Below are 12,000 nucleotides of genomic sequence, written 5' to 3'. Positions count from 1 at the left end.
GCAATTTAAGTTGATTGCTATAGTGAAAACTAGTCGTTCGAATACGATAAATTTCAATAAAAATTACTATTATTAAAAGGAATTTGTCGTTATAGTAAGACGAGTTTCTTTCAAAATTCAAGAACAGTGGCAGAATCATATTTAATTTGAATTGAAGAGTTTAATTTTGTAACTTAATTTTTATTTAAAATTTTTTTTGTTAAATCAAATTATTCGAGTTTATGTTTAAATTTAAAAAAAATATTTATAATTTTATAATATTATAATAATATTTAATTCAATTTAAATGATTTTATATAATCATATACCATACATATATATTTCTTTTTATTTTTTCATATATGATATATATTTATCATACATAGTTAAGAGACTCACTCAAACTTAAAAATCAATCTTACAATTACTATATTTTTTTGAGTTATTTGAATTCTATTTTATAACTTAACTCGAATTTAATTATTTTAGTTGAATCAAACTTATAAAATTATGAATCAAATCAATTTAATTTGTTTTTCAAATCATATTTTTTAAATCGAATCGATTTTTTTTAAATCAAATTTTATTTCCCGTATAAGGGATATTAGAAAACTAATGTTCTCACCTACTTGAATCTAATTGAATATCTACTTGAATCTAATTGAATATCTACAAATAAGAATATCTACCATTACCGTACTTAACTAAAACACAATAATATATATATGTATATATATAAATAAAAAAAACACAACTCCGGGTGAATTCCGTATACACTTCCATTTTCCAGTTCGGAATCAAGAAACCCCCAAAAATGAGAAATTTTAACTGTTGATCTCCCTAAACTAAGTGATTATATAACAAAATTTATTTAAAAAAAGGTGAAGAAATTCATTCATACTTGATTTCAGACTTGGAATAGCCATAATAATGAGTGGAAGAAGAATCACCTTGTTCATCAATGTCTTCAACATTCTTCTTTCTTAAATGCATCTTGACGTAGAAATTGAGGAACAGACAAAGAATTACGCCGTTGAGGACGGAATTAAAACCCCATGCTCCCATTCCATTGCACCCTCCTTTGAGGAAATGGAGGAAAAGAACCCCAAAATGGCAGATTAAGTTGCAACCCAAAAGCACCACTTGGCAATTCACCACGAAAGGGAAGCAGGCGCTCCGCAGCCCAATGGCGGTCCAGAATCGGTATCCGTACACGACAGAGTACAGTAAAGTGGCTAATAAAATGGCCAAGACTTGAAACGATTGAGAGAATTCGAGCCAGAGGAATGACATCCAGAGGAGGATTGATTGGTTGAAGAGGTGGAAGAAAGTTAGTTTACGGTGGCGGAGGATAGTGAAGAATGTCCGGAACAGGTGCAGGAAACGGCAGAGGTAAAAGACGTACGACCAGAAGAACACACGCCCCGAAGGGCGCGTACCGAGCGGGAAACAGAGGAACCATTGGAACGGGGTGGAGATCGTTTTGGTGCGCCGCCAGAACCAGCGCGTGTCACGAATCTCGGCGGCGGCGGAGTAGAGATGCCAACGAATATGACGGCGGAGATAAGAGAAACGCATAGGCTGTGGATGGCCGGGATTGGTCCAAGAGGGACACGTCTCCGTTTAGAAAGAACGAGAGAGAGGAAACTATGGAGGGTGATATTGGCGACGACATAGACGGCGATGGCGGCGAAGAGGAAGGACCACGTGGAGCCGAACGATTGGGTGTGACTCCAACGGAAATTAACGATGGACGGATGCTCCGACAACCAGTATTTCAGGCTTTGCATCATGATCAAAATTAAAATCTCAACTAAATTTTTTTAAGAAAACCCAGAAAATTAACGTTTGGGTGTGAAGAAAATTGAAGAAATCAACGGGTGGGAAAAATAAATCAAATTACGAAGAGAAATTAAAAGGGCGGAGCGGATTTATTTGTTAATTAGAAAACAAATAGTGGTTGAAGGTGTTGGGAGTTTACCAGTTTGGAATAATCCAATTTCTGGGTTCCCCCAACCTCTCTATTTTTTTCTCTTTTCCTTTATAACGAAGAAAAGGTTTTGGCCTACGTTGCTTCCTTTTACTAACATTTTGTTTAAATAAAAACAAAGATGCAATTTTCTGGTCCTTCTTTTTTTCCCCTTGAAATTTACTTTATTTATAATCTATTATAACATAATTGAAAATTAGTCATTTGTTCTACACTAATAATATACTATCAAAACATATTAGTTAACTTATTGTAAATAATTTAGGACGATTATAAAATAATATTTATTTAGAATTTTTATTAATTATCGATTATATATTCCCGTAAACACAATGCTTAAGAAAAATAATATTTTTTTAATCAAGAAAGTCAACAGATTCAATATTTTGGTTTTTTTTGAAAAAAATAAAAACTTAATTGGTTTTTTTTTTCAAAAATTTAAGACTTCAAACCCTTTAAACTAATATTAAAAATATATTTTATTGTTTAAATTCAGTCAAATAGGACAACCCGACTCAAAATAACATTCTTCGTTAAACCTCAACAAAATCAGATTGGGCCAACTGTGTTATAGAAATCATTAGAGCAATGAACAAGTTTACTCAATCAATACTATTTTTATTTATTTATACTTATATCATATTTAACTTTTTGATCGGAAAAAACTTTTTAATTGGATTTATTTATTACTTAATTCGATGTCAATTCAGATGAAAATATATAACAATATATTTTATTGTAAAAGTAATTAATATTACTATAAAACTATTTTTATCTTTATATATTTTACATGATATTTAAATAAAATAATTTTTAAGTAATTCTTAAAATTTGATTTTCTCATGAGAGAGCGCGGTAAGTATTAGTCTTTTCCAGTAATCTAACAATAATTGTTCATCAGATTTTATAATCAATCGAGTCGTGAACTTAATTTGAAATTTATTTTGGGATAGATCCACTCTTATCCACAACAATGTCTCCTTCTCGAATCGAGACACCATCATCACCAAAGTTGGTCCAGATAAGGGTTTAACCCCCACAGATCCTACCTTGGTAGCCGCATAAGACTTTAATACAGAGGTTGCAGGTTGTTGGATCATAAACTTGATTTATTATGGGAGCCTAAATCTAAACCTAAACTAAATTGATGTCATTGCTTATATCATTTAAGTAATAATGTCATTGCTTACATTAATTTAGTTAGGTGAGAGTTAGATATTTGTTGAATTTGTAATGGTTTAAATTAGTTTATTTGTGTGGTGTAGAATTGTTCTTGAGTAGTATAAATACCCCTCCCCATTTTAGTTTTAAGCATCAAGAAAAATTAAGAGCTTCTAAGTGAGTGAATAAGTAAAGTCTTATAAGAGTGAGTTGTAGTTCTTAGTTTTGAGTGAGAGTGCTCTTGTAATATTTGTTTGAGTTTCAATAAAAATTGTTTGTGTGAGCGTTTTATTTCCAACAAAGTGGTATCAGAGCGAGTTGGAAAGATCGAAGGTCTCGACAAGAGGAATCTGACGCCGTTAGAATTTTCTCAATCTGAGTTCTGACGCACCGCCACGCACCATCGGAAGACTACTGCCAGAAAATTGAGTTGACTCACCGAGTTGAGCCAAGTCAGCGAGTTGGAGCCCCTTGACCGAGTTTCCAAGTCCCTCCCAAGGTTTTTCGACGTTCCGGATTCATCCGTGCAATCAGATTTTACAAAATCCCATTATATTGAGAGATATGGCAAATGGTATGACACCATTCCAAGTTCCGACACTCAACAACAACAACTACGACAATTAGAGTATCAAAATGAAGGAACTTCTTGGATCACAAGATGTGTGGGATATCATAGAGAAAGGCTATAACGAGATTGTGGATGATGCTGTTTTTGCTACTCTTACACCAGATCAAAAGACTCATCAGACTAATCATCATACAATGAGGGAACAACTAGATGAATCTCAACAACCACTTCACCAACATCAACCACTCAAGGAGACTCATCACCTTCGTCATCGTCAAGTGGGAGTCAAAGTGAAAGAGTTGTGCAACGCACAAGAAGCCTTACAGATCTCTATGAGGTAACTGAACGATAAGATAATCTTACATTATTTTGTCTGTTTGCCGATTGTGAACCAGTGAGCTTTCAAGAAGCGGTACAAGAAAAGAAATGGAGAGATACGATGGATGAAGAAATCAAGGCCAACGAGAAGAATGACACATGGGAACTTACCTCAGTTCCCAAGGGACATAAGGCGATAGGTGTCAAATGGGTGTACAAAATAAAGCAAAACGCCAAAGGAGAGATTGAAAGGCACAAGGTGAGGCTAGTTGCTAAAGGCTATAGTCAAAAGGCTGAAATTGACTATGACGAGGTATTTGCTCCTGTTGCTCGATTGGAGACTATCAGACTAATCATCTCTTTGGCAGCTCAAAACAAGTAGAAGATACAACAGATGGATGTAAAGTATGCCTTCTTAAATGGAGTTCTTAAAGAGGAAGTTTACATTCAGCAACCATCAGGCTATGAAGTCAAAGGGCACGAAGACAAGGTGTTGAAGTTGAAGAAGGCTCTTTATGGGTTAAAACAAGCACCAAGGGCATGGAATAGTCGAATCGATAAGTACTTCTAAGAGAATGGCTTCAACAAATATCCCTACAAGCATGCTCTATATATCAAGATCAAAGATGAAGATATTTTGATCGTGTGTCTCTACGTGGATGATTTGATCTTCACCGGAAGCAACCCAAGTATGTTTAATGAATTCAAGGATGTAATGATAAAAGAATTCGAGATGACAGATATGGGGCTCATGGCATACTACCTTGGCATTGAAGTTAAGCAACAAAAGGATAAAATTTTCATTTCACGATAAAGCTATGCAAAGGAGATACTGAAGAAGTTCAAGATGGATAATTGTAAGCCAATAAGCACACCGGCAGAATACGGGATCAAGATGACCAAACATGAAGAAGGCGAAAGTGTAGATCCAACATTCTTCAAAAGTTTGATAGGAAGTCTACGCTATCTAACTTGCACGAGACCTGATATTCTTCACGCAGTTGGATTGGTTAGTCACTACATGGAATCTCCAACAACCACCCATTTTAAGCCGCAAAGAGAATTCTTCTCTATCTAAAAGGTACAATTGACTTTGGCTTGTTCTATTCAGTTTCTAATGATTACAAAGAGAATTCTTCGCTATCTGAAAGATAATCGAATGAGCACTACTGGATTCGTATTTTTCATGGGAGATATTGTGTTCACATGGATGTCAAAGAAACAACTGATTGTCACATTGTCCACTTGTGAAGCGGAATATATTGCTGCTACCTCATGTGTTTGTCATGCAATTTGGCTTAGAAATCTATTGAAGGAGATAGGTTTGATACAAGAAGAGCCTACCAAGGTTTGTGTCGACAACAAATCAGCCATTGCCTTATCAAAGAATCCAGTATTCCATGATCGAAGCAAGCACGTCGACATTCGCTACCACTATATAAGGGAGTGTGTTGCAAGAAACGATGTGGAAGTTGAATACGTGAAGTCACAAGATCAATTGTCGATATTTTTACCAAGCCACTGAAAAGTGAAGACTTCATAAGATTAAGGAACTTACTAGGGGTCACAAGATCAAGTTTAAGGAGGGGGTGTTGGATCATAAACTTGATCCGTTATGGGAGCCTAAACCCAAACCTAAACTAAATTAATGTCATTGCTTACATCATTTAAGTAATGATGTCATTGCTTACATCAATTTAGTTAGGTGAGAGTTAGGTATTTGTTGAATTTGTAATGGTTTAAATTAGTTTATTTGTATAGTGTAGGATTGTTCTTGAGTAGTATAAATTAAGCATCAAGAAAAATTAAGAGCTTCTTGTTAAAAGTCCAAAGGTTGGCAACCAACTTTGAAAATGGTTTTCAAAGTTTGGTAAATGTTTCTTTGAAAATGGTTTTTAAAGTTTGGTAAATGTTTCTTTGAAAAATGTTTTTCAAAGTTTGGTAAAGTTTGATAGATGTTTGTTGAAAATAGGAATGGGTAAATTCACTTTAGTCATTGCACTGTAGGGTATTTTTAAACATTAGTCCCTAAGTTTCAACTATAAATACCCTAGCTCATTTAGCTTCAGAACCATCCCAAGAATCATTTCTTTCTCCCAATACTAGAGAGTTTTCTTGTGAGTAGTGAGTGTTTTGTAAACACCTGTAAATTTCTCTCTTAGTAAAAGATCTGCAACAGTCCAGAGACGTAAGCAAAATTGGCTGAACTCCGTTATCAATTTCGGGTATTATTTTTCCGCTTTTATTTTGCATTCTCACTAATATGGTTATAGGAAAAATACTTGTACTCGATTTATTTCCTAACAACTCGCATCAGAGCTTTTGGTTGTGAATTTTGTCAATTTTTTTGTGAGGTTACTATTCATTACTATTCACATGAATAGTGAATTTTGTGAATAGTAAAAATTTTGTCGGCGATACGAGCTTGTCGACGGAGGTGTTCTAATACATGGTGGTTCGCAATAATTGTCAGAAACGATCCAAACGAAACCAGATTCGAGTGGGAGCGATGGCTGCAGAAGAAGGATTTGAAAATTGAAAAGTTCGATGGTGCGGACTTTGGCTTTTGGAAGATGCAGATCGAATATTTTTTGTACCAGAAAAATCTATATCAACCTCTCTCAGGAAAGCAACCAGAGGGCATGAAGAATGAAGACTGGGCTCTTCTCGACAGACAAACCCTCGGAGTTATCCGACTGACGTTATCTCGCATTGTTGCTTTTAACATAGCAAAGGAAAAGACCATGGTGGGTCTTATGGCGGCTCTCTCCAGTATGTATGAGAAGCCATCAGCCTCCAACAAAGTGCACTTGATGAGGCGATTATTCAATTTTCGGATGACGGAAGGGGCATCGATGGCACAACACCTAAATGAACTCAACACAATCACAACCCAGTTGAGTTCAGTGGAAATTGAATTCGATGATGAAGTTCGAGCTTTAATTCTCTTATCATCTCTACCAGACAGTTGGAATGCTACTGTTACAGTAGTTAGCAGCTCGTCGAGAAATAGTAAATTGAAATTCGACGATGTTCGGGATCTGGTACTGAGCGAAGAAATTCGACAGGGAGAATCGGGTGAAGCATCAACCTCCTCAGCCTTGCACACGAAGTCCAGAGGGAGAACTTTCAAATCGTGGCAGATCGAAATCCAGAAGGGGCAAATCAAGAATAGGAAAGAAAGATTTTACCTGTTATAATTGTGGCAAGAAGGGTCACTTTAAAAGAGATTGTCGAACACTGAAGAAAGATACCGTTGCACAGGAATCTGCCAACATGATAGAGGAGACAGGTGATGACATGATTCTAAGCGTCAACACTCCGATTGAATCATGGATCTTGGATTTAGGGGCATCTTTCCACTCCACCCCATGCCGAGAAATCATGGAGAACTATGTCAGTGGTGATTTTGGGAAGGTTCATCTAGCCGATGATGAAACCTTGAAGATCGTTAGAAAAGGAGACATCCGATTAAAGTTGCCAAACCAGACCACCTGGAAGCTGACAGGAGTGAGACATATTCATGGCCTCAAAAGAAATTTGATTTCTGTAGGACAGCTTGATGGAGAAGGATATAGTACAACCTTGTCAGGCTGTGAATGGAAGATTACCAAATGAGCACTCGTCATTGCTCGTGGTAAGAAAACTGGTACTCTCTATATAACCTCAAATTTAGAGAATATCATTGCAGTAGCAGATGCTGATGGAAAATCAAACCTATGGCACCAAAGGCTTGGCCATATGAGCGAGAAAGGGATGAAGACACTTTTGTCAAATGAGAAGTTGCCGGATCTAAAGAATGTAGATGTCGGACTATGCGAGGATTGCATCTTTGGCAAACAAAAGAAAGTCAGCTTTGCAAAGATTGGTAAGACACCCAAGGCTGAAAAGTTAGAGTTGGTTCATACTGATGTATGGGGACCATCTCCAGTTCCATCTCTTGCAGGTTCATTATATTATGTCACCTTCATCGATGATTCTACAAGGAAGGTGTGGGTTTATTTTCTGAAGAAAAAATCAGAAGTCTTTTATACCTTCAGAAAATGGAAGGCCATGGTGGAAAATGAGACTAGTCTGAAAGTCAAGCGGTTAAGGTCTGATAATGGAGGAGAGTACAAAAATTGTAAATTCAGAGAATTTTGCGCAAATAATGGGATCAAGATGGAGACAACAGTTCCCATGACACCGCAATAGAATGGCGTATCAGAGCGCATGAACAGAACTCTGAATGAACGTTCCAGAAGCATGAGGATACATGTCGGATTGCCCAAATTTCTATGGGCTGAAGCTATCAACACTGCAGCTTACCTGATCAACCGTGGGCCCTCAGTTCCTTTGGATGGCAGAACCAGAGGAAGTTTGGAGCAAGAAAGAAATAAACCTTTCACACTTAAGAGTGTTTGGTTGTATTTCTTATGTACACATAAACTCTGCTGAAAGAAGTAAACTTGATGCCAAGTCCAACAAATGTGTCTTTTTTGGTTATGGTGGTGATGAGTTCGGCTATCGGTTTTGGGACTATGAAAATCGGAAGATCATCAGAAGCAGAGATGTCATTTTCAATGAGAATGTGATGTATAAAGACAGGTCAACTGTAGAATCAAGCAGCTCCAATACCAAAGCTGAAACAAAGGAATTTGCTGAGTTCAAGGAGATTTCTGGAAATGATGTTCAGATCAGTCCTGAAGTAGTTCAAGAAGAACCAGGCACACCGGAACTAAGATACTCCTCTAGAATTCCTAAACCAACCCAACATTATTCTCCTTCTTTGCAATACTTGTTGCTGACTGACAATGGTGAACCATAGTGCTATGATGAAGCAATGCAGGTGGAGGATTCAGTCAAGTGGGAGTCTTCCATGAAAGATGAGATGGACTTGCTTATGTCAAATCAGACGTAGGAATTAGCTGAATTACCACCAGGCAAGAAAACGCTCCACAACAAGTGGATTTACAGGATCAAGGAAGAGCACGATGGGAGCAAACGCTACAAAGCAAGATTGGTTGTCAAAGGTTTTCAGCAAAAGGAAGGTATTGACTACAATGAATTTTCTCTCTAGTTGTAAAACTGTCTACAATCAGACTGGTGTTGAAAATTGTAGCTGCAGAAAATTTACATCTTGAGCAGTTAGATGTAAAGACGACTTTCCTTCATAGTGATTTGGAGGAAGAAATCTATATGAGGCAGCCAGAAGGCTTCACAGAGGCAGACAAGAAAAACCTGGTAAGCAGGTTGAAGTAGAGCTTGTATGGTTTAAAACAAGCTCCTAGACAGTGGTACAAGAAGTTCGATAACTTCATGGGTAGCAGTGGTTTTACCAGATGCCAAGCAGATCATTGTTGCTACATCAAGAGGTTCGACAATAGCTTCATTATTTTATTGTTGTTCGTTGATAACATGCTCGTTGTAGGCTCAAACATGCAAGATATTATACACTTGAAGCAAAAATTGGCGAAGCAGTTTGCTATGAAGGATCTGGGTGCTGCAAAGAAGATTCTTGGGATGAGGATCAAGAGAGACACAAAGTTGGGGACTTTGATGTTATCACAGGCTGAGTACATCAACAAAGTACTCTCCAGGTTCAACATGCAATATTCTAAACCAGTAAGTACACCTTTAGGTGTTCATTTTAGACTCTCCAAAGAACAGTCACCAAAGACAGAGGAAGAACGTGCACACATGGTAAAGGTGTCGTATGCCTCAGCAATTGGAAGTCTGATGTATACATGGTATGTACCAGACCAGATATTGTTCATGCAGTGGGAGCTGTTAGCAGTACATGAATAATCCGGGCAAGGTACACTGGGAAGCAGTCAAATGGATCATCAGATATCTGCGAGGTACCACAAACAAAGCACTTTGTTTCAAAGGTGGAGATACGATATTGACAAGCTATGTAGATGCTGACTTAGCCGGAAATATTGACATCAGAAGGAGCACTACAGGGTATGTCTATACTCTAGGGGGAACTGCAGTGAGTTGGGTTTCTCAACTACAGAAGATAGTTGCTCTCTCCACAACTGAAGCATAATATGTCGCTGTTACGGAAGCTAGCAAGGAGATGGTTTGGCTCCAAAGTTTCTTGGAAGAGTTAGGCAAGAAACAAGAAAACAATGTCTTGTATTGCGACAGTCAAAGTGCTATCCATCTAGCAAAGAATCCGTCTTTTCATTCCAGGACAAAGCACATACAATTGCGATATCATTTTATCCGGTCTCTTCTGGAAGATGAGATTTTGAAACATGAAAAGATCAGTGGAGCTCAAAATCCGGTAGACATGTTGACAAAGACGGTGACCACAGACAAACTGAAGTTGTGTTTAGCTTCAGTTAGCATGCAAGAATAACAAGACTAGAAATACTAATGCATCGATCGAGGTGTGAAGACAGATTAAAATCAGTCTTCAAGTGGGAGATTGTTAAAAGTCCAAAGGTTGGCAACCAACTTTGAAAATGGTTTTCAAAGTTTGGTAAATGTTTCTTTGAAAATGGTTTTCAAAGTTTGGTAAATGTTTCTTTGAAAAATGTTTTTCAAAGTTTGGTAGATGTTTGTTGAAAATAGGAATGGGTAAATTCACTTTAGTCATTGCACTGTAGGGTATTTTCAAAGATTAGTCCCTAAGTTTCAACTATAAATACCCTAGCTCATTTATCTTCAAAACCATCCCAAAAATCATTTCTTTCTCCCAATACTATAGAGCTTTCTTGTGAGTAGTGAGTGTTTTGTAAACACCTGTAAATTTTCTCTCTTAATAAAAGATCTGCAACAGTCTGGAGACGTAAGCAAAATTGGTTGAACTTCGTTATCAATTTCGGGTATTATTTTTCCGCTTTTATTTCATATTCTCACTAATCTGGTTATAGGAAAATTACTTGTACTCGGTTTATTTCCTAACACTTCTAAGTTAGTGAAGAAGCAAAGTCTTATAAGAGTGAGTTGTAGTTCTTGGTTTTGAGTGAGAGTGCTCTTGTAATATTTGTTTGAGTTTTAATAAAAGTTGTTTGTGTGAGTGTTTTATTTCCAACACAGGTGTGATTTCAACTGAAATTAGGTTAAGGTGCTTCCCCCATATCGATATCACCATCAACATTCATATTGGAAGCAACATTTAAATCAAAGTTTTCGGAGACCAGTATATTATCATCCAGGGAATCACTACTCTTGATCTTCTTACACCTTCACAAAGCATATATTGCTAAGAGAGAGCTCGACTGCTCAAGGATCTAAAAAGGAGTTGTCCCAAATAACGTCGGAGACGGTGGCGTTGATTATTGCATATATAAAATCCTGCCTTAGAGATGTTGAGAAATACAAAGAATCGATTGAAACAACGATTTTTTAAGACATCCGAAATGATCGTAAGGTAGTATATGTTTATAATTTTTCTTAATTATTAATAATACACACATCCAACAAATATAACTATTCAAATCTAAAATTTCTAAAATCTAATACTCTTTTAAATATTAATTATTAAGATCACTCGATGAATTAAGATACTAGCTATGTTTTAATTAGCAAAATGGGATTTGGACCTCAAACAAATTTAGCGCGAACCGTTTAACGATCATTCGATCTTCGTTGATTTTGACTTTCTTGGTCGACTGGTCATTCGATCTCATCTATTTCTTTGAAGGTCATTAAATACCAATTTATCTCATTTTTTATTATTTACTATTTTGTTTTTTCCCTTCATTTTTTCGTTATTTGATTTCGTTACACTGAATCCTGATCTGCAATATGGAATAGTTTTGTTGTTTAATAGTTTTGAACTATTGTTTTTTCTCTCATAATTACTAACCCCTAATGGTCTTCTTTGTATGATATCCGAGTATCTGAAGGTTTTTTATTTTGAGATTATTGTTTTTCAAAATCAAATGAATGGTAGAGGCTTTGATCTTTACATGAATTCCGCCAATATTTAGGAAAAGTGTGTAGTTATTTTTTTGTTCTACATTGAATTAAAATTGAGATTAGTGTA

General features: G+C 36.4%; 1 pseudogene; it reads right to left on the bottom strand.

Annotated features, from left to right (window-relative positions):
• Nucleotides 1-742: 742 nt before the first annotated feature.
• Nucleotides 743-2,025, bottom strand: LOC120183359 (annotated as a pseudogene).
• Nucleotides 2,026-12,000: the final 9,975 nt, after the last annotated feature.

Source organism: Hibiscus syriacus, unplaced genomic scaffold, assembly GCF_006381635.1.
Source record: "Hibiscus syriacus cultivar Baekdansim isolate YM2019G1 unplaced genomic scaffold, ASM638163v2 tig00003725_pilon, whole genome shotgun sequence".
NCBI lineage: Eukaryota > Viridiplantae > Streptophyta > Magnoliopsida > Malvales > Malvaceae > Hibiscus > Hibiscus syriacus.
The sequence above is the reverse complement of the archived record's forward strand: the minus strand, read 5'-3'. Positions and strand labels throughout refer to the sequence as shown.